This window comes from Aulonocara sp. 'chitande type north' Nkhata Bay, linkage group LG17, assembly GCF_057382095.1.
Source record: "Aulonocara sp. 'chitande type north' Nkhata Bay isolate Kocher_YH1m ecotype deep benthic linkage group LG17, A_spYH_male_GT1.1, whole genome shotgun sequence".
In the NCBI taxonomy this organism is placed as follows: domain Eukaryota; kingdom Metazoa; phylum Chordata; class Actinopteri; order Cichliformes; family Cichlidae; genus Aulonocara; species Aulonocara sp. 'chitande type north' Nkhata Bay.
In genome coordinates, this window is record NC_141360.1 from 7613351 (window position 1) to 7639828 (window position 26478).

Genomic DNA, 26478 nt, shown 5'->3' on the forward strand with positions numbered 1-26478 from the left:
AACAGGTGTTCTTGGAATACTGAAGTAGTTATGATATTAAACATTGGTTGTCCCATTAAATTCATTGAATCCTCCTCCCCACTCCTCCCCAATGATATTAGTGACAATTTATGTAATTTGACACAAATATCAGTGAAAATGGCATTAGCAATGCAGTCAAAATAATTCTGCACTTTTCGGTCTAAATGCAAATCCATCCACTTGAATTTGTCCAAGAGTAGATCCAACAAACGTTTTTGGTGAGAATGAGGGCACTTTAAAAGTTTACCAAGCTTTGAAAGCACAGCCTGAATTAATGTCTCTAACCACCTTTCAAAGTCTAAGGTGTTTTCAGGTGGCTCACAGTCTACAGAAGATCTGTGATTCTGTATCTTTTTATATGACTCCGTTTGACTTATGTTTGTTAACGGTGGGATGCTGGCTTCATGTTCAACACAGGATTTCTGCTGCTGGGGATCTGGAATTGGATTGTTTTCTGCTTTTGCAGCACTGTGTTGGTCAGCATTTTGACAGCGTTCTTCTGTGTTAGCTGTTTCTTGGCTGTTAGCATCTATATTCTGTGCTGTATCAAACTCCTGCTCAGCAGAATCGTCCAAAAATTTCACAGGTGACAAAAACGTTTTGCCAGTGGTGGTGTGGACAGAACAGTTTTGATGTACAGGGGAGTTCTGGGAAGACCTCAGTGGTGATACTGCTCCTGACTGTTCACACAGGTCCATTACGTCCTCTACAAAACCTGCAAGCCGCTTAGCGGTGGAGCAATCCGGATAGCCTGAGGTAAGCTCTTCCCACTGCTTGTACGAAAAATCACTGAACAAGTTATTCAAGAGGGATACTAAAGCATGTACTGTAGAATTATCCCGATTGGTCTGAACTGTTTCATCATTTGTCATTGTGTTACAGTTTGAGCTTGCCATTTCACTTTTTTGTTTTTTATGCCTAAAATGTTGTTTTGTGTTAAACTCCGTGTTTGAACGTTTAAAGCGCTGCTGTCCCGCTGTATGAATGCGTTTCAACTGAACAGCCAGGTCTATATATAAGGTCGGTTTCATTGTAACGTCACCAGTCAAAGGACTGGCCCGGCTCGTCATAACGAAAGGGGGCGGGACAAATCTGTTGCTTAGCAACTGAAAAAAAGGCACACCGCGCTGAATGCTACATCCGTCCTGCGACGGTACACCGCCTCCGCACCACCGTTTAAACATGAAGTGTGGATGTTAGAAGATCCCAAATATGGTGAGCTACTGGAAAATTACTCACGTTTTTGTTCTTGAGAGTGAGCGATAATAAGCGACATTTTATTGAGAAATTACAGTAGTCTGTCTGTTTCTCTTCATAGCTCTTTTCAAAACACGGTTACCTTTGGTTTGTTTGGCTCGCAGCTTAAAACGTAGTTTCAGTGTTTTTGCCTTCTGTGATTAATTCTGGTTTGCCTGCTTTATGGAGCTCAAACCAAGGCAAAATTGAAGTATCAGTATTTAAATGTAAATAGACTCAAACTAGGAGTGGATCAAAGGGGGTCCTTTCAGGTGCCAAATCTCCACTGCTAACATTTTATGCATGTTTAGCTTAATTGTAGAAAAGGTGCTTGTAATAATGTTTGGGTGAATAGGTGAATGAGGCATGTTGTATAAAGCGCTTTTTAATGCACGAGCAAAATACAAAAACCCTATATAAAAAGCAGTCAGTTTACCATTTATGTATTTGTTCCATTGAACGCTTCTGTGAAAATCAATTTGATACTTGTTCAAATAAAAAATTTGAATCGATTAGTTGTTTTCTCAACATTTATTAATCGACTATATGCAGAAAACTGTGACACTGTGGAACCCTTATTTTAAAGACCTCGTAGTTTGATAGTTTGCTCCCTGACCGTGGTTCTGCCAGAGGGTGCTTCCTGTTAAAAGTGAGTTGTTCCTTCCCACTGTATTGAGGTTTTTTCTTTTTAATTGTAGACTTTCTACCTTACAATCTATACCACCTCGAGGAGAATGTTGTTGTGATTCAGCTCTGCATAAATACAATTAAATCGAATTAAGTGGGTTCAGCTAATTTGTGAAATAAATGTGAGTGACACGGTAAGTAATAGCCTGCATGTAACTCATTGTAAGAAGAGCAATATCGCCCCCTCCTGGTTCAACTTTTTTTTCTTTGCAGTAATCTTTCCAATAATAATACATATGCACTAACCTCATGCTTGCTGTTAACAATAGCCTAAAGACATAAAATCAAGTTTAGTTTTTTCTTTAAGTTTATGTTTTTTATATGGTTGGCATTTATTTTGTTTCTTTTTAATAATTATATTGATTCTATTGATTGTTTGCCAAGCACTGAGGTCTCTGCTTAGACTGTGCTACTGGGATCACTGATTTAAAAATGAGGCAAAAGCACCAAAGTTGTGCTCAAAAACAGTACAGTGAGCTACAACCTGTTGCTGTAGTAATTCTAACACACTTATTGTTTTTAAATACATACATGTTTAGTTTTTTTAAACCTAATTATATAATTTTTTTTGCAAAAGTGTCACCTAAACACCCAAATATACGTAATTCAAAACTTACTTTAATTATTACCCATTTGGCTGGTAACATGGACCCAGTCTGATGGATAGTTACTGAACAGATAGTCTTTTCTTTAAAGGCTGCAGTCAAAGCAAATCATTGTAAAAACAAGACAAGTCAATAAAAAACAAGTAATAGCTATAATATTAAACTACAATAGAGAGAAAATCCAGTAAATATAATTATATTATGTAAAAAAATATACAAATATTTACCTCTAATTTAAAAAGACATTACAAGGGTACTAGTTTCATTTTAATCTAAACATAATCTAAATTGACACTAAATCAGTTTAAATATTACAGCTGAAGGTGATTTTAATAAATGTACTGCTGCTTGACTTTGTTTTACTACTGCAGTATAATTTATCATGTACAAAAGCTCCAAATGTTGTTTCTCTGACTTAATGTTCTGATGACGTTTGTGTTATTTTGCAGGAAATAGTCAGGACCCAGATGAACCTGTGCTGGAATTCAGTGTGGGTGAGTAATATGAGCATTTATGAAGGCTGTCCATGACCCGTAATTAAATTTAGCGTCATTAGTCTTATTTTGTCTCTCAGTGCAGGTATGTAATGTGACAAAACCTCTAATGATCTGATATGTTTGGGATGGATGGGCTGTGAATTATATAGTGAATTGTCTTATTTTGTCGCTCTGTGCAGGCTAGGGCCTATTATATGCTGTAGCCTGAAGGCAGCTGAGTTGCAGAGGATGGAGTGATCACTGGCTTTCTACTTACAGGGTGGTGGGTCTCAGAGGACAATTGCTACCCCTGTTGAAGTGAACAACGTGTGGAGTGCAACTGGCTTTGTGGCATAGCTGGCTCTGGCCTTGGACTGTGTGTTTTTACTTTGTACCTAAATGGGACACTGGACTTTTAACTATTATTCATTGTGTTTATAAATAAAATTTTAGAATTTTATTGACTGTCATCTTTTTGCCCACGGCGGAGACGGTTGGTCAGACCTAGAATCTCTTTATGTGTGTGTGTGTGTGTGTAACATCAGCAGGGTTTTGCATAAAAGAGTGTGAGCAGGTCAAAAGGTCAATTCATTTATTGTAGTTTTATGGCAGCACCTTCTAGTGGCCTTGAAGCAAACAGTCTCCTAACTAAGCCATGGCATCTCCGGTCTCTCCTACTTTTGTGTGCTGTGCTGGAGGAGCAGCATTGGATCTAGTGATACTGAGTAAGCTGATTAGGACCGGCCTGGAGAAATGTGGTTTGCATGAAGTATCAGGAGAAAAACAACCTTGTATTGTAAAATAATAATACACGAATAATAAATACTTTTCATGACATTCAGATTTCTGGACTCACGAGTTCATAGAACATTAATGTTACGAAACATTGAGATAAGTCTTAAAACTACATTGTATACTTATTATTTATTTACTTTAATCAGATTTGACTGGTATTTTTAAACATTAAGTTTTTGTTCCTTCAACTATTGTATTTAAGCTTATGACTCACTCACAGTATGTTTATATAACTGTCTAAAAAACAGTGAGGATGTGGCCGCAGTGGCTGAGAAGCAAGAAGTTTGCTTTTTCTTTTTTTTTTTCTTTTTTTTTAAATTGGGAAGCATAAATGAACATACCAGAAAACCCTGCACGAAGGAGCCATATTTGTTTTTTGTGTGTGCATAAGATGAAGCTTTAGTATTATTACACATATGATAATGGTGTTAGCATGCAACACACAAACTCAAGTGGTGTTGCCAAGATAGTTGCTGACTGGCAAGAAACTTCTAGAAGAAATCTGGTGACAGTCCAAAGCACAAATGAACATGTTTAATACTCGTGCAAGACCCTGCGGGAAGGTGCCAGATTGCTGTATTTTGTGTGAATCAGGAAAAGTGCACGGTGATGACTAAAGCTTATAAAACATCTCTCTCCTTATGTGTGCATATATGAGAAAGAAAATTCTGCCAAAGCAACTTTAGCTTCTTGCAAGCATCAGTACACAAAGGATGCTAACACAAAGCTAGCCAAGAACCAAGAGTGATTTTAAACTAACTTTCACAGCACTGATTTCAGTTGTAATGTCAATTAGAATCCCAATTTGGCTTTTCTCCAGTCAGTGTTATGGTGAAATTTAACTTGTTCTTTTGTGTAATTGCACATGGCCCAGCAAAGGACCCCTTAGTAAGCTGTACAGCATAAGTTTTCAATTCACTTTTGTCAGAAAACTTCACAGTATGAGAAGTTACAGCACAGTTTCTCCAAACGTGTGGTTCTTTTTCAGCCAGCGTGCTTTTAGAGCATCTACATTAGCTCATGTAGTAAAAGTACAATCAGTAAGTGTACTTTAACATTTGAGATTCCGAGTCACTCTTGCTTAGATCATGTGAACTACATCATGAACCTTTTTTTGTATAATGCATCAAACGTGTTCAAATCAGTTTATTTTCAATTTATTTTAACTAATCTAGAGACAAGCAACTCCTTTTTAGCTTCTGTTATGTATTTACCTCTCACACCTTAATCTAGATGTTAGTGTTCTCAGAGTTAACATGTCTCATGTTGCCATGTTGTATTTCTAATACCCAGCCTCAGTGTTCGCCCTGTTGACCCTCAAATCCAAACACCAATGATCTAGATATTCACAACATTCATAAGGAGATTCTTAAGGTCTTAAGTTTTGTTGTTTTTATGTTTTACAAAAAAAAACTTCACATTTTTTATATTTTTAAACGAAAGTGACATGCAAGGATATTTTTCTTTAGTGATGTTGCTTCAGCAATCTCAAATACTAATTATTCTGGGAATTTTTATGGTCAAACTATGTGATTTTCCAAATGTGTGTGTGTGTGGAGTAAAATGACCTTGTTCTTATGATGTTGTCACCGTGAATCATTTAGGATTAACAACACAAATTGTATCGATAGCAGAAACAGTCTTATAACTTATAATTCTCACACGTTACCGCTAGTTTTACAAACGCAGTCTTCTTCAGCTCTGTTTATGTAGCTTTTATGAAACTGATTTTCCATAGTACAAGTAGAATTTAATTTTTCTTTGCTCTCCAGTATAAATGCAATAATTTGCAGGCTTTTTACTGAAACTCTCACAATGCAACACTCAATGCTCAGAGCTTCATATATCAACAGCTCTGAAAATATCTTCTTTTTTAAAGTAATGTAGGACAGGATCTCTCACTCTCTGTGTCTCAAAAAAAACCCAACTAAACTGGCAATCACCACTAAACAAATGAAAGTAGTTTATGGCTTTTTTATCAGCTGCATTTCTTTCATTTATGTATTGATCCCATTGTTTATTGGTAATGCTTTTAGGTCACTGTTTTAGCATGTCTGCCTCACACTCCATTTAAACAGTTTAACAGATAGTGGGGTCTGGTAAGGAAGTTGGGGGGAAGCAGACAACTCCACAGGAAGAGTCTTTTTGTCTTTTCTCCACTGTAAAAGATAGCAAGGCAGTGTGAAACTTTCTTTGCGGGAAAGACAAAACTGAGAGCCATGCTAGGCTCAGTGAGAGACTCTGCTCACCCTCTGTCCCAGCGATGGCAGTCCCTCACCAAGCTTGATTTCTGTTCTTTGTCTTGATTAAAGAATGTTAGCTACCGCTCATCGCTTGTCTGCAGGCTTTATTAAACGGAAAACTTCCACAACAACCTCTAAACAGTGGTTTATGGCTTTTTGTCACCTGCAACATCATGTAACACTTGGATGTTAGATTCTTTTACCAGTCAGTGTTGTTAGCCCCAACCCCCAGGCTCCAGGTGTCTGAGCTCTAACCCTGGCTGCCAAATGTCCCCCTGAGGCCTTTGTGCTTTTTACCACCAGACTAAGTTTGTAGTCCTATCTACTAATATTATTTTATTTTTTTATTATAGCACAAGGTTCAGTTAGGTTACTACTTTGACTTCCTCAATTTGAGCACATTTCTGACCCGATACTTTATCAAGCTTTTACTCGAGTGTTTTTGACACTAGCAGCTGTACTTCTACTTAAGTGAAAATTGCCTGCAATTTTGCCACCTCAGTTGCCACTTTTCTGGAGTTTGTACACTTTTTATGTTGAAACGTTCAACGTTTTACGTGTTATCCTTGATCACAGTTCTAAACAAGTTAACTTTCTTCACTTCAAAGTAACCCAAAAAAGAAACTATATGTCCAGTTCTCTTTACTCCAAACCTGGTTTAAGGCTATGCTGTTGTTGTGATATGGCCATACAAATAATATTAAGTTTAATTGGCTGCTTCATGGCTACCTGTTCAGAGAATTTGCAGACTTTTATGGAAACTGTCACAATGTAACACTCTCACTGTCAAAACATGGTTGATCCATGTTTCTATGAACACTGATTAATATATCAACAGCTCTGAAAATCCTTTTTTTTTTTAAAGTAAAGCAGAACAGGATCTCTGTATCTCTAAAAATCCCAACAAAACTGGCAATCACCTCTAAACAAATGGAAGTAGTTTATGGATCTTTATCACCTGCAACACCATGTAACACCTAGATGTTAGACTCTTTTACCATCACATTTGCAAGGGTTTATGTGTTATCCTTGATCACAGTTCTAAATAAGTTAACTTTCTTGACATAAAAGTAGCCCAAAGAAGACAAATATATGTCCAGTTCTTTTTTACTCCAAACCTACTGATCGGAAAACATTATGTGATGCTGGAAGTTTTCATCCTATCCACCTGCAAAACAAGTTTACCTGTAAGCCAACACATTAGACGTAAGCAAATTTGTGAAATTCCTGAACAATGTGCTTTGTGGAGTAGCAGTAGTACTAGAACTAGTACTAGTAGTCCTAGTATTCTGCAGCAACCAGGCTTCAAGAGTGATCACTCTTCTGGCTTTCAAATGGTGAAAACATGTCACAGTCTTAACCGCAAATCAGAAATGTTGGTAAATTTAAAAAGGAATTTAAACGTCAGCTTTGACATAGACACAGACTTTATTAATGCCACACTCAGGAAATTCACATGTTACACATGATTTAGCTCACCTGCTAAATCCCCAGAGCAATAACCACATCAGCATCATTAGCCTGAGTGTTGATCCTCCAGGTGAGTGAGTGGAGTTGAGTGAGTGAGTGAGTGAGTGAGTGAGTGTGTGTGTGTGTGTGTGTGTGTGTGTGTGTGTGTGTGTGTGTGTGTGTGTGTGTGTGATCAGAGGTGAAGCTGCTTTCTGCAAAGTCTCATCAACAACATCTTTAGAAACAAACATCAACAACCAGGAAGAGTCTAAAAGCACTAAATATGAAACAGACCATTTACCATACCCAACACTGAGCTCCTGCACAGTCAGATGGAGTGAAACATAATGTCCCAGTGGTGTTCTGTTGGATTTAGCAGGTGAGCGTTGTTGCCAGTCAAAACCTTTTTTTGGAAACTCTTTACAAGAATCAATGTAATTATTTGTTTTACTTGAATCAAATGTATTGGTTTATATACCTGAAATAAAACTTTTTTTGGAAACCCGTTACATCAAATAAAACTTTCTTGGAAAAGCATTGCAAGAATCAATCGAGTTATTTGTTTTACCCCATTCAAATCTATTGGTTTCATTACATCAAATTAAATAATTTTGGAAACCCGTTACATCAAATAAAACTTTCTTGGAAACACTTTACAAGAATCAATGTAATTATTTGTTTTACTTGAATCAAATGTAATGGTTTATATACCTGAAATAAAACTTTTTTGGAAACCCTGTACATGAAGTAAAAGGTTTTTGATCTTGTAAGTTCTGGCTTTAATATTTTCAGCTGATAAAGTGAACTTCATACAAACTCTGTGTTAGAAAAATCAAACTGTGTCTCGTGCGGGTGTATTGTGACTGCTCCATCACAATGTATAATTTGACTTGTGAGGTACACACAACAAGGCCAACAAGAAAAAGTGAATTAGAGATTCATTACAAAATACAAAAAATAAAAATAAATAGTGCACAAATTTAAAACAAGCAAAACACCTATGCAAGAGTAACTACTAATGATTTACAAATACTTGTCATATACAACCAATACACTCAGAGAATTTTACCATATCAGTATAAAGCTCTCTGTAATTCCTGGACAGTTCGTGAAATAATTTAAAATTAAATCTGCACTTCAGTTAACTATTCTTTTTTAACAACAGGTTTATGTCTTAGATCTACGGATACAGCTAAAACACTCTGCTTGTATAATGCTGTATTCTCTCCCAGCTTATCCTTTTCTCACAACAGGGTGATTCCCAAAGTACGAGTCAATAAAACAATCACTCTAAAAACCAGAACAGAAAGATAAAGTTGCAAAATAAAAGATTAAGGATTGTGTTTTTATAGCATGTAGTAAACTATCCCCTTTTTCTAACACAGAGTTTGTATGAAGTTCACTTTATCAGCTGAAAATATTAAAGCCAGAACTTACAAGATCAAAAACCTTTTACTTCATGTACAGGGTTTCCAAAAAAGTTTTATTTCAGGTATATAAACCAATACATTTGATTCAAGTAAAACAAATAATTACATTGATTCTTGTAAAGAGTTTCCAAAAAGGTTTTGACTGGCAACAACGCTCACCTGCTAAATCCAACAGAACACCACTGGGACATTATGTTTCACTCCATCTGACTGTGCAGGAGCTCAGTGTTGGGTATGGTAAATGGTCTGTTTCATATTTAGTGCTTTTAGACTCTTCCTGGTTGTTGATGTTTGTTTCTAAAGATGTTGTTGATGAGACTTTGCAGAAAGCAGCTTCACCTCTGATCACACACACACACACACACACACACACACACACACACACACACTCACTCACTCACTCACTCACTCACTCACTCACTCACTCACTCAACTCCACTCACTCACCTGGAGGATCAACACTCAGGCTAATGATGCTGATGTGGTTATTGCTCTGGGGATTTAGCAGGTGAGCTAAATCATGTGTAACATGTGAATTTCCTGAGTGTGGCATTAATAAAGTCTGTGTCTATGTCAAAGCTGACGTTTAAATTCCTTTTTAAATTTACCAACATTTCTGATTTGCGGTTAAGACTGTGACATGTTTTCACCATTTGAAAGCCAGAAGAGTGATCACTCTTGAAGCCTGGTTGCTGCAGAATACTAGGACTACTAGTACTAGTTCTAGTACTACTGCTACTCCACAAAGCACATTGTTCAGGAATTTCACAAATTTGCTTACGTCTAATGTGTTGGCTTACAGGTAAACTTGTTTTGCAGGTGGATAGGATGAAAACTTCCAGCATCACATAATGTTTTCCGATCAGTAGGTTTGGAGTAAAAAAGAACTGGACATATATTTGTCTTCTTTGGGCTACTTTTATGTCAAGAAAGTTAACTTATTTAGAACTGTGATCAAGGATAACACATAAACCCTTGCAAATGTGATGGTAAAAGAGTCTAACATCTAGGTGTTACATGGTGTTGCAGGTGATAAAGATCCATAAACTACTTCCATTTGTTTAGAGGTGATTGCCAGTTTTGTTGGGATTTTTAGAGATACAGAGATCCTGTTCTGCTTTACTTTAAAAAAAAAAAGGATTTTCAGAGCTGTTGATATATTAATCAGTGTTCATAGAAACATGGATCAACCATGTTTTGACAGTGAGAGTGTTACATTGTGACAGTTTCCATAAAAGTCTGCAAATTCTCTGAACAGGTAGCCATGAAGCAGCCAATTAAACTTAATATTATTTGTATGGCCATATCACAACAACAGCATAGCCTTAAACCAGGTTTGGAGTAAAGAGAACTGGACATATAGTTTCTTTTTTGGGTTACTTTGAAGTGAAGAAAGTTAACTTGTTTAGAACTGTGATCAAGGATAACACGTAAAACGTTGAACGTTTCAACATAAAAAGTGTACAAACTCCAGAAAAGTGGCAACTGAGGTGGCAAAATTGCAGGCAATTTTCACTTAAGTAGAAGTACAGCTGCTAGTGTCAAAAACACTCGAGTAAAAGCTTGATAAAGTATCGGGTCAGAAATGTGCTCAAATTGAGGAAGTCAAAGTAGTAACCTAACTGAACCTTGTGCTATAATAAAAAAATAAAATAATATTAGTAGATAGGACTACAAACTTAGTCTGGTGGTAAAAAGCACAAAGCCCTCAGGGGGACATTTGGCAGCCAGGGTTAGAGCTCAGACACCTGGAGCCTGGGGGTTGGGGCTAACAACACTGACTGGTAAAAGAATCTAACATCCAAGTGTTACATGATGTTGCAGGTGACAAAAAGCCATAAACCACTGTTTAGAGGTTGTTGTGGAAGTTTTCCGTTTAATAAAGCCTGCAGACAAGCGATGAGCGGTAGCTAACATTCTTTAATCAAGACAAAGAACAGAAATCAAGCTTGGTGAGGGACTGCCATCGCTGGGACAGAGGGTGAGCAGAGTCTCTCACTGAGCCTAGCATGGCTCTCAGTTTTGTCTTTCCCGCAAAGAAAGTTTCACACTGCCTTGCTATCTTTTACAGTGGAGAAAAGACAAAAAGACTCTTCCTGTGGAGTTGTCTGCTTCCCCCCAACTTCCTTACCAGACCCCACTATCTGTTAAACTGTTTAAATGGAGTGTGAGGCAGACATGCTAAAACAGTGACCTAAAAGCATTACCAATAAACAATGGGATCAATACATAAATGAAAGAAATGCAGCTGATAAAAAAGCCATAAACTACTTTCATTTGTTTAGTGGTGATTGCCAGTTTAGTTGGGTTTTTTTTGAGACACAGAGAGTGAGAGATCCTGTCCTACATTACTTTAAAAAAGAAGATATTTTCAGAGCTGTTGATATATGAAGCTCTGAGCATTGAGTGTTGCATTGTGAGAGTTTCAGTAAAAAGCCTGCAAATTATTGCATTTATACTGGAGAGCAAAGAAAAATTAAATTCTACTTGTACTATGGAAAATCAGTTTCATAAAAGCTACATAAACAGAGCTGAAGAAGACTGCGTTTGTAAAACTAGCGGTAACGTGTGAGAATTATAAGTTATAAGACTGTTTCTGCTATCGATACAATTTGTGTTGTTAATCCTAAATGATTCACGGTGACAACATCATAAGAACAAGGTCATTTTACTCCACACACACACACATTTGGAAAATCACATAGTTTGACCATAAAAATTCCCAGAATAATTAGTATTTGAGATTGCTGAAGCAACATCACTAAAGAAAAATATCCTTGCATGTCACTTTCGTTTAAAAATATAAAAAATGTGAAGTTTTTTTTTGTAAAACATAAAAACAACAAAACTTAAGACCTTAAGAATCTCCTTATGAATGTTGTGAATATCTAGATCATTGGTGTTTGGATTTGAGGGTCAACAGGGCGAACACTGAGGCTGGGTATTAGAAATACAACATGGCAACATGAGACATGTTAACTCTGAGAACACTAACATCTAGATTAAGGTGTGAGAGGTAAATACATAACAGAAGCTAAAAAGGAGTTGCTTGTCTCTAGATTAGTTAAAATAAATTGAAAATAAACTGATTTGAACACGTTTGATGCATTATACAAAAAAAGGTTCATGATGTAGTTCACATGATCTAAGCAAGAGTGACTCGGAATCTCAAATGTTAAAGTACACTTACTGATTGTACTTTTACTACATGAGCTAATGTAGATGCTCTAAAAGCACGCTGGCTGAAAAAGAACCACACGTTTGGAGAAACTGTGCTGTAACTTCTCATACTGTGAAGTTTTCTGACAAAAGTGAATTGAAAACTTATGCTGTACAGCTTACTAAGGGGTCCTTTGCTGGGCCATGTGCAATTACACAAAAGAACAAGTTAAATTTCACCATAACACTGACTGGAGAAAAGCCAAATTGGGATTCTAATTGACATTACAACTGAAATCAGTGCTGTGAAAGTTAGTTTAAAATCACTCTTGGTTCTTGGCTAGCTTTGTGTTAGCATCCTTTGTGTACTGATGCTTGCAAGAAGCTAAAGTTGCTTTGGCAGAATTTTCTTTCTCATATATGCACACATAAGGAGAGAGATGTTTTATAAGCTTTAGTCATCACCGTGCACTTTTCCTGATTCACACAAAATACAGCAATCTGGCACCTTCCCGCAGGGTCTTGCACGAGTATTAAACATGTTCATTTGTGCTTTGGACTGTCACCAGATTTCTTCTAGAAGTTTCTTGCCAGTCAGCAACTATCTTGGCAACACCACTTGAGTTTGTGTGTTGCATGCTAACACCATTATCATATGTGTAATAATACTAAAGCTTCATCTTATGCACACACAAAAAACAAATATGGCTCCTTCGTGCAGGGTTTTCTGGTATGTTCATTTATGCTTCCCAATTTAAAAAAAAAGAAAAAAAAAAAGAAAAAGCAAACTTCTTGCTTCTCAGCCACTGCGGCCACATCCTCACTGTTTTTTAGACAGTTATATAAACATACTGTGAGTGAGTCATAAGCTTAAATACAATAGTTGAAGGAACAAAAACTTAATGTTTAAAAATACCAGTCAAATCTGATTAAAGTAAATAAATAATAAGTATACAATGTAGTTTTAAGACTTATCTCAATGTTTCGTAACATTAATGTTCTATGAACTCGTGAGTCCAGAAATCTGAATGTCATGAAAAGTATTTATTATTCGTGTATTATTATTTTACAATACAAGGTTGTTTTTCTCCTGATACTTCATGCAAACCACATTTCTCCAGGCCGGTCCTAATCAGCTTACTCAGTATCACTAGATCCAATGCTGCTCCTCCAGCACAGCACACAAAAGTAGGAGAGACCGGAGATGCCATGGCTTAGTTAGGAGACTGTTTGCTTCAAGGCCACTAGAAGGTGCTGCCATAAAACTACAATAAATGAATTGACCTTTTGACCTGCTCACACTCTTTTATGCAAAACCCTGCTGATGTTACACACACACACACACACATAAAGAGATTCTAGGTCTGACCAACCGTCTCCGCCGTGGGCAAAAAGATGACAGTCAATAAAATTCTAAAATTTTATTTATAAACACAATGAATAATAGTTAAAAGTCCAGTGTCCCATTTAGGTACAAAGTAAAAACACACAGTCCAAGGCCAGAGCCAGCTATGCCACAAAGCCAGTTGCACTCCACACGTTGTTCACTTCAACAGGGGTAGCAATTGTCCTCTGAGACCCACCACCCTGTAAGTAGAAAGCCAGTGATCACTCCATCCTCTGCAACTCAGCTGCCTTCAGGCTACAGCATATAATAGGCCCTAGCCTGCACAGAGCGACAAAATAAGACAATTCACTATATAATTCACAGCCCATCCATCCCAAACATATCAGATCATTAGAGGTTTTGTCACATTACATACCTGCACTGAGAGACAAAATAAGACTAATGACGCTAAATTTAATTACGGGTCATGGACAGCCTTCATAAATGCTCATATTACTCACCCACACTGAATTCCAGCACAGGTTCATCTGGGTCCTGACTATTTCCTGCAAAATAACACAAACGTCATCAGAACATTAAGTCAGAGAAACAACATTTGGAGCTTTTGTACATGATAAATTATACTGCAGTAGTAAAACAAAGTCAAGCAGCAGTACATTTATTAAAATCACCTTCAGCTGTAATATTTAAACTGATTTAGTGTCAATTTAGATTATGTTTAGATTAAAATGAAACTAGTACCCTTGTAATGTCTTTTTAAATTAGAGGTAAATATTTGTATATTTTTTTACATAATATAATTATATTTACTGGATTTTCTCTCTATTGTAGTTTAATATTATAGCTATTACTTGTTTTTTATTGACTTGTCTTGTTTTTACAATGATTTGCTTTGACTGCAGCCTTTAAAGAAAAGACTATCTGTTCAGTAACTATCCATCAGACTGGGTCCATGTTACCAGCCAAATGGGTAATAATTAAAGTAAGTTTTGAATTACGTATATTTGGGTGTTTAGGTGACACTTTTGCAAAAAAAATTATATAATTAGGTTTAAAAAAACTAAACATGTATGTATTTAAAAACAATAAGTGTGTTAGAATTACTACAGCAACAGGTTGTAGCTCACTGTACTGTTTTTGAGCACAACTTTGGTGCTTTTGCCTCATTTTTAAATCAGTGATCCCAGTAGCACAGTCTAAGCAGAGACCTCAGTGCTTGGCAAACAATCAATAGAATCAATATAATTATTAAAAAGAAACAAAATAAATGCCAACCATATAAAAAACATAAACTTAAAGAAAAAACTAAACTTGATTTTATGTCTTTAGGCTATTGTTAACAGCAAGCATGAGGTTAGTGCATATGTATTATTATTGGAAAGATTACTGCAAAGAAAAAAAAGTTGAACCAGGAGGGGGCGATATTGCTCTTCTTACAATGAGTTACATGCAGGCTATTACTTACCGTGTCACTCACATTTATTTCACAAATTAGCTGAACCCACTTAATTCGATTTAATTGTATTTATGCAGAGCTGAATCACAACAACATTCTCCTCGAGGTGGTATAGATTGTAAGGTAGAAAGTCTACAATTAAAAAGAAAAAACCTCAATACAGTGGGAAGGAACAACTCACTTTTAACAGGAAGCACCCTCTGGCAGAACCACGGTCAGGGAGCAAACTATCAAACTACGAGGTCTTTAAAATAAGGGTTCCACAGTGTCACAGTTTTCTGCATATAGTCGATTAATAAATGTTGAGAAAACAACTAATCGATTCAAATTTTTTATTTGAACAAGTATCAAATTGATTTTCACAGAAGCGTTCAATGGAACAAATACATAAATGGTAAACTGACTGCTTTTTATATAGGGTTTTTGTATTTTGCTCGTGCATTAAAAAGCGCTTTATACAACATGCCTCATTCACCTATTCACCCAAACATTATTACAAGCACCTTTTCTACAATTAAGCTAAACATGCATAAAATGTTAGCAGTGGAGATTTGGCACCTGAAAGGACCCCCTTTGATCCACTCCTAGTTTGAGTCTATTTACATTTAAATACTGATACTTCAATTTTGCCTTGGTTTGAGCTCCATAAAGCAGGCAAACCAGAATTAATCACAGAAGGCAAAAACACTGAAACTACGTTTTAAGCTGCGAGCCAAACAAACCAAAGGTAACCGTGTTTTGAAAAGAGCTATGAAGAGAAACAGACAGACTACTGTAATTTCTCAATAAAATGTCGCTTATTATCGCTCACTCTCAAGAACAAAAACGTGAGTAATTTTCCAGTAGCTCACCATATTTGGGATCTTCTAACATCCACACTTCATGTTTAAACGGTGGTGCGGAGGCGGTGTACCGTCGCAGGACGGATGTAGCATTCAGCGCGGTGTGCCTTTTTTTCAGTTGCTAAGCAACAGATTTGTCCCGCCCCCTTTCGTTATGACGAGCCGGGCCAGTCCTTTGACTGGTGACGTTACAATGAAACCGACCTTATATATAGACCTGGCTGTTCAGTTGAAACGCATTCATACAGCGGGACAGCAGCGCTTTAAACGTTCAAACACGGAGTTTAACACAAAACAACATTTTAGGCATAAAAAACAAAAAAGTGAAATGGCAAGCTCAAACTGTAACACAATGACAAATGATGAAACAGTTCAGACCAATCGGGATAATTCTACAGTACATGCTTTAGTATCCCTCTTGAATAACTTGTTCAGTGATTTTTCGTACAAGCAGTGGGAAGAGCTTACCTCAGGCTATCCGGATTGCTCCACCGCTAAGCGGCTTGCAGGTTTTGTAGAGGACGTAATGGACCTGTGTGAACAGTCAGGAGCAGTATCACCACTGAGGTCTTCCCAGAACTCCCCTGTACATCAAAACTGTTCTGTCCACACCACCACTGGCAAAACGTTTTTGTCACCTGTGAAATTTTTGGACGATTCTGCTGAGCAGGAGTTTGATACAGCACAGAATATAGATGCTAACAGCCAAGAAACAGCTAACACAGAAGAACGCTGTCAAAATGCTGACCAACACAGTGCTGCAAAAGCAGAAAACAATCCAATTCCAGATCCCCAGCAGCAGAAATCCTGTGTTGAACATGAAGCCAGCATCCCACCGTTAACAAACATAAGTCAAACGGAGTCATATAAAAAGATACAGAATCACAGATCTTCTGTAGACTGTGAGCCACCTGAAAACACCTTGTTAGAGACATTAATTCAGGCTGTGCTTTCAAAGCTTGGTAAACTTTTAAAGTGCCCTCATTCTCACCAAAAACGTTTGTTGGATCTACTCTTGGACAAATTCAAGTGGATGGATTTGCATTTAGACCGAAAAGTGCAGAATTATTTTGACTGCATTGCTAATGCCATTTTCACTGATATTTGTGACAAATTACATAAATTGTCACTAATATCATTGGGGAGGAGTGGGGAGGAGGATTCAATGAATTTAATGGGACAACCAATGTTTAATATCATAACTACTTCAGTATTCCAAGAACACCTGTTGGCAGTAACAATTATCGATAGACTGGAATCATATGAAAAGAAAGAAAGATGCAGACTTTCAGTGGAAAGCTTTGTGGAAGGACTGATTTCCCGGGTTGCAAAAAAATCAGGCACAGTCTTCATCATTGAAGATGCTGAAGCTATCTCCAACCGGCTTACCATGAAAATCTGGACTGAAATCAGGGCAGAATACGACAAAATCCCCCCAGAGAAGTTCAAGAAACTCAGCGAGAGGGTTTTCAAATCCCTCTGTAAAAGATGGAAGCATGCAGCGGTTATTGTGACATTCTGGCAATTAAACGTCCAAGATCTTGATGAAGATATTGTTAAAACTTTCAAAAGAAAGATATTCACAGAACCAAGTTGCATATCTAAGTGCTTCTCATCGGTGCGTGCATTTTTTGGGAGGTTTAAGGGAGGAAACAAAGTTTCCCCTTTATAGTGACATCGTGATATCAACAGCAAGATATTTTCTAAAACTCACTGGACACTTTAAATTAGCTAGTTTTACATTTAGATCAGATCAAGTCATTTTTGAAATCCCCAGGAATGGTCGCGGCAGATGGCCACCCCGCCCTGAGCCTGGTTCTGTCGAAGGTTTCTTCCTCTTAAAAGGGAGTTTTTCCTTCCCACTGTCGCCTCGTGCTTGCTCAGAGGGGTTTGTTCTTTTGGGGTTTTCTTTTTAATACTGTAAGTTGTTACCTTACAGTGTGAAGCACCTTGAAAACACCATTGTTTCCTTTGGTGCTATACAGATTGAAGTGACTTGCACTGACAACATAACTAAGCTGGGACTTTAATTTAACATCAATAAAATTATAAAAATATTACATCTTGATTTCTGCTTGTTTTCATTGTCTGTGACTTAATGAATACAAATGTGTAATTTAACAGATTTTTTCTTTATGTTAGTCTGACCGGTGATTCCACGTTGGCCTTAGGTGTTGGCGCGGATACGCTGCAGCCCCTGAGCCATTAATGGCCCAGCACACTACAGTAAAAACAAAACAACAGCCATCTCTCCAACTAGGAAAGGAAAATAATAAACTGCCTCCTTGGAGGCAACCTGACTCAAAACAGTTGCAGTCCAACTCAGACCGACTGCAATCACTCTCAGGCAGATTGATGAAGATCTGCAAATAACTGTTGTCTAATTTATAAACGCAGACAGATTGCCAACACGTCTGTTTACAATAGAGGACTGTACTTACATGGTTGCAAACTGGTTGTTGTCTTGCTTATATGAAAACATTGCTTTGGAGCAATGAAACTCAAACACATTCATTTTTAAAATGCCTCAAAATGAAATTTTGAAATATTTGGCTTTATGCTTTGAAAGTGCCGTTGTGAGTGGGAGTGTGAAATCCTTACTTGATGTGTTCCCTTTGCCTTTACTGTTTTCAGTTTTATTTGTCATATGCAAGTTAGCACAGGGTCAACATTGCAATGAAATGTGTTTGACGAGCAGCAGTCACTCAGCAGCATGGTACAGTAGAAATATAATAAAATAAAAAATAGAAAAATAGTAAAGAGCAAAATATTAGAGAGACGTGGTAAAAGAGAAAAGATGACTAAATATATATGTATCTATAAATATAAATATATGTACACTAGTGATTAAATAAGAAAATCTTGAAAAGAAATATGACGGGAGGCCAAATGGGATGTTGCACAGGAATGAGCAGCAGAAAATTACAGTATTACTCAGACTTTTAATAGTCATATTGTCAGTTTTGGCCGACGGTCATGGGTCACTTCCACTAAAATAGCAGGAGACTGGAGTAAAATGTACTTTATTAATGAGAACACATGGTGATACAGCAAAGAATCCAACCCTTCTGAAAAGCAAATGGCTTCCTGTTATACTCTACCTGATTCAGGTGAGCATCTGGAATAGACCAAGTCTGGGGGTCAGCAAACCAAAGGAAAACAAAACCCTCCCCATAAGAAAACCACTACAATATAACCAACACGATATAGCACATCATAGACATATGAAGATTTGGAACAAGTCCTATAAATAATTCCATAACATATAAACTTCAGTCTCTTCTATATACATTAAAACAGCGGTCCCCAACCTTTTTTGCGCCACGGACCGGTTTATGCCCGACAATATTTTCATGGACCGGCCTTTAAGGTGTCACAGATAAATACAACAAAATAAAACTAGTACCGGTACCGGAAAAAAAGAAGATTTATTCATAACACACGTGAAAGACCCAGGAAAACAGAGTTAACGATAAAAACGATAACAAAATAACGATAAAAACTCTGAAAACCATACATTTCACACCCGAGCCTCATCTCTCGACCAAACGACGGTCCGTGGCCCGGCGGTTGGGGACCGCTGCATTAAAACACCTTAACCACACAGTTAGGTTTCAGCCCTCGCTGACTCAGAACAAAGTAAGACAATCAGAGTTCGATTGGTTTTTACTTGTGCAGGGGAAGCCTGGTCAGATTCTCAGAGTTGCAAGCTCTACACCCAAACTCAGACAACTCCAACTCCAGCCTTTTATTGAATGAAAACAGTTACACAACCGCCCATTGTAAACCCCATATGTTGTGTGGTAAAAGCTAAGGCACTGTGTGTGTGTGTGTGTGTGTGTGTGTGTGTGTCTGTATACGTGACTTCCTGGTTACAAACGTTTTAACCACATCTCTAGTCATAAAAGGGTATCTCCCCTCAACCTCGTATATGGCTTAACCTCTTTAACAGTCCACCATTTACATGGTGAGCCCATACTGTAAAGGGCAGGAAGTGAACATTCCTTACCAAATAAGGAAACCAGAATCTTACATAGATTGTGCCTGCAGTTGAAAACTATAGCTAGTAACATCCCCAACATCCTACATGTGGGGGAGGAACAGAAAAATATCTGAACATACAGTTCAAGACAAGGTCCAAGCACAATAATGACAACTTTTAACAAAATCACTCCAACACACACTCCCCTAGCCTGGCACATTGGTTTGCTCCAGGAGCTCATAAGCAGGTGATTGAGCTGCTTTTACTCTTTACAAAGTGAGTACTGTTAACACTTCTCTTTTTACATATACAACTAATTTAGGTTACAGACAAATGTTTAAATGTGAACAGCTCTAACACGGGTTCTTTTCCTGACACAGGTAGGATGGCCAGTCCCCCTGTCTCTTCACCTTTCACGAGTCACTTAAATAACAACCCAAAAAACCTAATAAAGATCACAATCAACCAGTGTGTGTTTTTCTTCATTATGGTTTTTAAATACAAATCAGTCAGTCAATTAATAAAAATACAAGTAAGGGTAATGGAACCCCTGGTCTCCATTACACACATAAATACCATAAAGACACTAAGTCGTAGAGCTCTGAACTCCTTGCTTTTATGATATTTACACTTCTTCTTGGCCTTCTCCTTCACTCTGAGTCACTGCAGGATAAACGCATCAGCTCAGACATTCAATAATTAAAATATGTGTAGGTGACCGTTTGGCAGAAGACGATGTCGAGGCGGTACTGCAGTGACACGTCCGTGGCTATCGTCGGGGCGGTGTCCTGCATCAGCAGGAAGTCCATAGACTTCTTGGCTTTGTTGCTCATCATGGCGCTGTAGTCCGTGGGCGTGGCCTGCAAAAAGTGTAAATAAACCATCAGAGACCAAACACAAATATGCCTTCTAACCACTAGTTTAGACAACATCTTGCAAAGAGTGTGTATTTCAGAGTGCAGTTGTTTTTAAATTTGACAGAAACAGAAAAAAAGACGGAACAGAAGGACAACAGGGAAAGCAGAAGCACCGACACACTGAAATCTTTTAGGGTCAAGCTCCAGAACTAGCCACAAATCCTGCTGGAAAGAACCTAAAAATACTTAAAAATACTTGCAGAGATCTAATGGAGCCGTTAACTCAAAAGCCTGGTGTCAGGCATGTTCTTTAATAAATAAGAAACGAGCTGATATGTTACAGACCCCAGTCTTTACGTAAAGAAAAAGCTGACATTTAGAGCGGTCTCGCAGCAGATTTTAAAACAGTGACACTGATTTGTGGGGTTTTTGTGCACAAATTTGAACCTTTTTGTTTTATCCATGTCCTTGAACACAGCTTGTGACTTGGGCGCTTTCATATGTACCGATTCATTTAGGTTTGTGCACTGAGGCCAGATTTAGGTATTAAAAACGAGTCAGTCATAACACTTCTTACATTAGTTAAAAAGCTGAGCTTACACTAAACCAACAATTAAATTTCCCCTTGTGGGACTAATAAAGGTATATCATATCATATCATTACTACAGTATTGCTGCAACATTGTAAAGACAAAGATGACACACGGACCAGACATAAAACACTGAACACTTTTTAAAGAAGAGTCATTTAAGAGTATTTTCTCTAGAATAAAGTCGGCTGATATGGTGAAGGAAAAATCTGCTCACGAATCCTCCAACTTCTTAAAAGTAAGGAGTGACCTGAGCTGGAAATCAACATGAGAGGGATGACTCAAGAAGAAGAAGAAGCAACAAGAAAAGAAAAACAGAGTTCAGAGTCTAGTTAAGATATTAAGCTGTATCCACAATGTGTGCCAAGAAACTAAGCTTGTCTGTTCTCATGCTAAAGAAATAAAAAATCTGGAATCAGAAAACAGCCAATAACTGCTGATCAACTCACCCACTCCTCTTCGTGCCAGTCCACGTGCAGTGACGACTGGCTGTTGTGACCGCTGTACTTTGCTCTCAGCGTATCCTGGTCATTGCGGAGCACTACTTGTTCAGACTCAGCGGAAGGAGAAGCTTTGGTTGCGATGTACTCGCCCCGTACTGCGTTCAGGGCCTAAATAGCTGAAGCTAGCAGCTTGCAGCCGCACACTGTCACCAGCTGACGGGTCTGAAAGGAAGAGGGTATGAATGAAATATGAAGCGTCCCCACGTAACGTCAAACACTTTTAGTACCTTGTCAGCCAGACTGGCGAGCGATTGGTCTTTGGCAGCTTGAGATAGCCTCTGCATAATAGCTGACCTGAGTCTTCTGCGTGTTGACGTGGGCGATGATCTCTTTGGCTCAGACAGTGTCCTGGGGTATGTGGATGATGACTGAGCTGGAGAGGGCACTACTGCAGGGAACAAAGACACACAGACACGTCTTTATCCAAGCTGGGACTGAGGATACTCTTACACTCACCAGCCACTTTATTAGGTACATGTGTTCAAAAGCTTGTGGCAGCAATTTAGTGCATTTAGTCAAATAAAGACAATAGAGTGGCCTGCAGGTGTATATTTTTGTAATGTTTCTGTCTTATGCCTGAAATATGCTTCAGCAGGAAATATATGCTGTAACTGGAAACAACAGTGTGGAATGGACCGGTTTAGTGTTAAGAGGTGTTACATCTGAAGTTAGAACGTAAATTTCCTGCAGAAATCTAAATCAAGCTTCAGAGGTACTGTTCCAAAAATATAGGGAGGGACGTTACCCACCAGATGTAAAAACAAACACTGTCTGCATGCACATGCCTGCTCTCAACGAGCCTAATCGTGGCTTAGAAAAAACAAGGAGGAGCCGACTGCCGGGGACGGAGAGCGATACCACTCGCTTCACAAATTCAGACCATCTGTGTAGAAGAATTTTAGAAACGTCTCATTAATATTGTCAGGATTTGACTTGTTTTTGATAGACTTTAAAATGACTGAATTTATACAATGAGCAGTATTCATATACAACTTTGTGACAAAGGATTTGCTCATTTTAAGGTAACACACATTTTAGTTCTATATTAGTGAACACATCACCGATGCGCTACGTGCCCTTTTTTCCTTGCATTAACATGATAAGCTGTGCAAAACCCCATTCTTCCAGCTTAAAACTGAAAATACTTTGTTGTACAAATCTTAAGGATAAGATAAGAAGAACTTTATTTATCCCGAGGGAAATTCTTTAGTCATACACATACTCAATGCAGCAAGAGAGACAGAGGAATAAGATATACCATATATACAATAAGAATACTACTATTACAGTAATATACAGTAGGATAGTGCAAAATACAATATCAAATAACTCTAATGAAGTTAGTTCAGTCAAATGAAAACAAGCAAAGCAGTGCAAGGACTCACCATTCCTCCTCATTTACGCTGATTGGAAAAGTAACAAAAGCAAAATTAAGAGGAAGCCATAAAATGGGAACTGAAGTATTAATGCAGAAATTGAAGAAACAAGATGACCAAAAACGACTGTTTAAATACAAATCACAAGACGAATAAAGCAAAATATAAAAACCCAAAACAGGAGCAGAGGTCATCGCTATGCCATTGCATTTGTCCCTAACCACCAGAATCCCTCACGTTAACTTTTATCAAGTGGAAAAAAGTGAAGCTGGCGTTCATCCTCCAGCTTCACTGTGCTAATGTTATGCTAACAAACCTGTGTCGCTAGCAATCACGTAGCACAACATTATATACCAGGTAGTCCAACTTCAGTAACCCTGCAAACGCCACTGTATATAAATGCCACTTGTTTTGCACATATTCAACTCTGTATATTTTATATATTTTATTATTATTATTATTATTATTATTATTATTTTATTTTATTTTTTTACTATTTAATTTGTAAAAATGTGTATACACACACACACACACACACACACACACACACACACGTAGGAAAATATTTAGTATACACATCCAGAAATGCATACACTATTATATATTGTACATATATTTATTAGTTTCAGGTTGGCCATTCTTGTATTTTGCTCGTTTGTGTTGTTGTGTTTGCACATCTCTGTTGCTTGTGGGGCTCGCACACAAGAATTTCACTCGCATGTGCTGACAGGTCCCCACCTGTTCTTCACGCCGCACTGTGCCATCTTTCGCTGTCTCAGTCCCCAAACAAGCTCTCTTTTTCGGTGGAGAAGTAGTCTCCTCATCTGCAGTGTGAACAAATTCAAATTGTGAGCAATGGGAAGGTCAAGCAGCATGCACAGCGTGGTTCAGACTGATAACACTACCAAAAGGAAGCCAAACACTGTCACCCTTTACAACAAAACAAAGTGTGGCGTGGATGTGATGGATGCCAGGATTGTGAGTGATTGCTGAAAATGTTGTAATGTACTCACTCGCTTTTTATTATTATTTGTAAATATGTGTACAAATGGTTGGTTTTTTGTACTGTTTTTATCAATAAATCTCAGCAACAAAGGAAATACACCCATGTGTGTTGATTTCTCCCTAAGATGGCAAACTGAAACACTCCAAGTTGGTGACTTTTGGAGATTTATTTCCCTGGATGATTGAGAATGCATCAAGATGAAACACAGAAGGGAAGTTCACAGCTTTTAGCAGCTCCCCCACCCCCTCAATCACACACCCCCACTCCCCTCCCTCCAGAATTCCTAGGTAACAACCTAATATACATATCTTCCACTTCCAGCATTTGACTGCTCTCCGGCTTTTAAAGGTAGAACGGTAGAAGCCTGGGACTCCAGGTGCTACACCCCCACAGTTTGCCCTGCCAAACCGTGACAAGTATTTACTTTTAATATTGTATATTATATAATATTGTATTTTGTATCATCACAACACAGCTGTATGTGATATAAAGAGGGAGATGACACACAGGCTGCATTTAAATAAAATAAAATAAAGAAACCCAAATAGTATAAACAGTTGTCAGCATATCAGTATTCAGCCATGGCTGAATGCTATATATTGCGCCTGGCCTGCTCAGGTGTGCTGCAGCTACTCCCAGAAAGAGACACAGGCAATTATGAAGATAATCTATAATCATCTGGTCTAGATGACTTACCTATTTGCTCTTCCCATGGTTTGGTTTTTCAGCCCATTTAACTTTTTATGGGCTGAAAAAATATTTTCAATCAACTGAGAAAACAGCTCCAACACTTTGGTTGCTATTTAACTAAAATATGTATCTGTTCGTGATTTAAAAATAATAATTGAACAGTGCATAAAAACTTTAAAATAGGATTTTTAAGATATGCATATTTTAGTGGTACACCCATTCTTATTTTTTCCCCCTTTTTCCCGAAACACAATGTGCTCATATTCCCGTCTGTTTTTCGAATGTAGGGGCTCAGCACCAACAGCGTTGGACTGTGAAATAAAAGCAGTGGCCAGCAGATGGCGGTATAACCCCACAGTACACTCACACAGGACGAAGAAGAGCAAGCTGAGACGTTCATTTCCCAGTGTTTCATCGCTCAGCCACAAACAGTTTTTCTTATTGATCTCTTAAAGATAATTTGCATCTCATTTTTCAAAAATATGATTGGCTTTTTTAATTAATTAATTAATTTGGTGTTCGATGTCTGAATTAGTTAGCTTTCTTATGACCTTCATGATTGAAAATTACGTCATATTTCCCTTGCAGTTTTAGTGTTAGCATAGTATTATTACTACCTGCTGCCCACACCTTATGTTTGTGAGGTGCAGCTGTCACGGGGTGGAAACGGGACAAGTTATTTAGAGTTTTATTGTGCATGTTTTGCAATGTTTTATCTGTTTTAATATTTTAATATTGTATATTGGGTTTGTTTGTATGAGCTTTATTGCATGTTTTTATCTTATTTAAATTGAACACCTGTCCTGGAAAGACTCCGCCCCTACCTGATAATAAACTGTTCACACCTGCGAGAGATCCCAGAGAGGCCAATAAGAGGGCCTGGCAGACCAAAGGAAGCAGTTCGACCGAGAGGCTTGAGAGACGGCCAGGAGTAAGTGGTGCCAGGCGGCAGCGCCTGCAAGCCGAAGGGGCTGGTGGAGCTGGGCGTTAGGGGAGAATGGACAGTACCAGCGCACAGGGCACCAGCGCAGAGAGTGACAGTACCAGCGGGGAGAGCGGAGACAGCACCAGCGGAAGGCACGGGACGGCTGTGTGGCTTTGCAGTTTTTAAGAAGCGGCGGGCGGAGTTGAGAGCTCTGCCCACCCAGGCATATCAAGACGCGAATGCGGAAAGGAAGGAGAGGACTCCGCTGGGTTTCCCTTTTACTTCGCTGGATTTCTTAACTCCCTGGGACTTTTATGCTGTGGTGGATTCCACTGGACTTTTAATGTTGTGTTTTATTGATTTTTATTGTGTTATCCCTTGGCCAAGGTTGTTTTAATTTATCTTACATTTTTAACTATTTAAATATAATAAATTAGATTTTAATTCTACAGTTTTTTAATCGTGTGCTTTCCCTTGGCGGCTCCACTGCTCTGTCCGTTTGGAGGAAGGTTTCCTTCCTTTAGAAAAAACGACACTGTGGGAATAAAATCAGCCTCTCCGCTCCGTTACACAGCCAATCAGAGGAAAATGTTGGATGGTTTTAGACAGTGGACAACATCAGGGGCTTCACAAATGATTTGAAGAAGCTAAATAATGAATATGTTTTAACTGTGTGTTACATCCTGTGAGGCTGTGGGAGTGTGTGGGCGTGGTGTTGTCTTCTCCCTCTCCTCCTCCTTCTTCTTTCTTGCCCCTCCCCTTGTCTCTCGCTGCCCCTGCCTTCTCCTTTAGGACACACCTG

General features: G+C 38.2%; 3 long non-coding RNA genes across 5 annotated transcripts; 1 reads left to right on the plus strand and 2 right to left on the minus strand.

Annotated features, from left to right (window-relative positions):
- Window positions 1–920: 920 nt before the first annotated feature.
- Window positions 921–6583, plus strand: LOC147309594 (uncharacterized). Its single transcript, XR_015125611.1, has 3 exons — window positions 921–1236; window positions 2999–3043; window positions 3226–6583. It is a non-coding gene; the product is annotated as an uncharacterized LOC147309594 (long non-coding RNA).
- A 4228-nt stretch (window positions 6584–10811) lies between these two features.
- Window positions 10812–16071, minus strand: LOC147309595 (uncharacterized). The gene is made up of 3 exons (XR_015125635.1): window positions 15757–16071; window positions 13950–13994; window positions 10812–13767 (listed from the first exon to the last, which is right to left on the minus strand). It is a non-coding gene; the product is annotated as an uncharacterized LOC147309595 (long non-coding RNA).
- A 2683-nt stretch (window positions 16072–18754) lies between these two features.
- On the minus strand, window positions 18755–23431 carry LOC147309596 (uncharacterized). Of its 3 annotated transcripts, none has more exons than XR_015125638.1 (4): window positions 23065–23431; window positions 21907–22562; window positions 21626–21841; window positions 18755–20589 (listed from the first exon to the last, which is right to left on the minus strand). It is a non-coding gene; the product is annotated as an uncharacterized LOC147309596 (long non-coding RNA). The 3 variants fall into 3 exon arrangements; XR_015125637.1 differs by having other exon boundaries at window positions 21907–22067; window positions 22429–23431; XR_015125636.1 differs by having other exon boundaries at window positions 21907–23431.
- Between the last annotated feature and the right edge of the window lie 3047 nt (window positions 23432–26478).